This window comes from Arachis hypogaea, chromosome 5, assembly GCF_003086295.3.
Source record: "Arachis hypogaea cultivar Tifrunner chromosome 5, arahy.Tifrunner.gnm2.J5K5, whole genome shotgun sequence".
Classification (NCBI taxonomy): Eukaryota; Viridiplantae; Streptophyta; class Magnoliopsida; order Fabales; family Fabaceae; genus Arachis; species Arachis hypogaea.
Window position 1 is genome coordinate 82,083,669 of NC_092040.1, and position 1,778 is coordinate 82,085,446.

At 39.1% G+C, this 1,778-nt stretch overlaps 1 non-coding gene across 1 annotated transcript; it reads left to right on the forward strand.

Moving 5' to 3' along the window:
• Window positions 1-870: 870 nt before the first annotated feature.
• On the forward strand, window positions 871-974 carry LOC112804550 (small nucleolar RNA R71). The gene has a single exon (XR_003203161.1). It is a non-coding gene; the product is annotated as a small nucleolar RNA R71 (small nucleolar RNA).
• The last annotated feature ends 804 nt before the right edge of the window (window positions 975-1,778 follow it).

Consider the following 1,778-nt stretch of genomic DNA (forward strand, 5'->3'; position numbering starts at 1 on the left):
GATTCCTCTGGATCCTCAATAAGAAACTCCTTCTTGGTTGAAGGACGTCCCAGGAGGGCTTCCTCACTAGGATTTTCGTCCTCCTCCTCCCTAGTGCATTCAGCCACTTTGATCAAATCAATGGCCTTGCACTCTCCTTTTGGATTCTCTTCTGTATTGCTTGGGAGAATACTGGGAGGAGTTTCAATGACTTTCTTACTCAGCTAGCCTACTTGTGCCTCCAAATTTCTAATGGAGGATCTTGTTTCATTCATGAAACTGAAAGTGGCTTTTGACAGATCAGAGACAATATTGGCTAAATTAGAAGTGTTTTGTTCTGAATTCTCTGTCTGTTGCTGAGAAGATGATGGATATGGCTTACTATTGCTCAGCCTATTGCGTCCACCATTGTTAAAGCCTTGTTGAGGCTTTTGTTGATCCTTCCAGGAGAAATTTGGATGATTTCTCCATGATGGGTTATAGGTGTTTCCATAAGGTTCACCCATGTAATTAACCTCTGCCATGGCAGGGTTCTCAGGATCATAAGCTTCTTCAGAAGCTACCTCTCTAGTACTGTTGGATGCATGTTGCAATCCATTCAGATTTTGAGAGATTATGTTGACCTGTTGAGTCAACATTTTGTTCTTAGCCAATATGGCATTCAGAGTATCAATTTCAAGAACTCCTTTCTTCTGAGGTATCCCATTATTCACGGAATTCCTCTCAGAGGTATACATGAACTGGTTGTTTGCAACCATGTCAATGAGTTCTTGAGCCTCTTCAGGCGTTTTCTTCAGGTGAATAGATCCACCTGCAGAATGATCCAGTGACATTTTTGAAAATTCAGAGAGACCATAATAGAATATATCTAATAGGGTCCATTCTGAAAACATGTCAGATGGACATCTTTTGGTCAACTGCTTGTATCTTTCCCAAGCTTCATAGAGGGATTCACCATCTTTTTGCTTGAAGGTTTGAACATCCACTCTCAGCTTGCTCAGCTTTTGAGGAGGAAAGAATTTATCCAAGAAGGCAGTGACCAGCTTATCCCAGGAGTCCAGGCTATCCTTAGGTTGTGAATCCAACCATATTCTAGCTCTGTCTCTTACAGCAAAAGGGAAAAGCATGAGTCTGTAGACTTCAGGATCAACTCCATTCGTCTTTACAGTCTCACAGATCTGCAAGAACTCAGTTAAAAACTGATAAGGATCTTCAGATGGAAGTCCATAAAACTTGCAGTTTTGTTGCATTAATGCAACTAGTTGAGGCTTCAGCTCAGAGTTATTGGCTCCAATGGCAGGAATGGAGATGCTTCTTCCATCAAACTTGGATGTTGGCTTTGTGAAGTCACCAAGCATTCTCCTTGCATTATTATTATTATTATTTTCGGCTGCCATGTCCTTCTCTTGTTCGAAAATTTCTGAAAGGTTGTTTCTGGATTGTTGTAATTTAACTTCTCTTAATTTTCTCTTCAGAGTCCTTTCAGGTTCTGGATCAACTTCAACAAGAGTGCCTTTTTCCCTGTTCCTGCTCATATGAAAGAGAAGAAAACAAGAAAAGAAAGAGGAATCCTCTATGTCACAGTATAGAGATTCCCTTATGTTAGTAGAAGAAGAAAAGGGGTTAGAAGAATGGAGATGGGGATTCGGATTTTTGGATGAAGAGAGGTGAAGAGAAGTGTTAGTAATTAAATAATAAAATAGAAGAAGAAAAGAGAAGGAAGATTTCGAAAATAATTTTTGAAAAAGAGGTTAGTAATTTTCGAAAATCAAAGACAAAATATAATTAAAATTAAAATT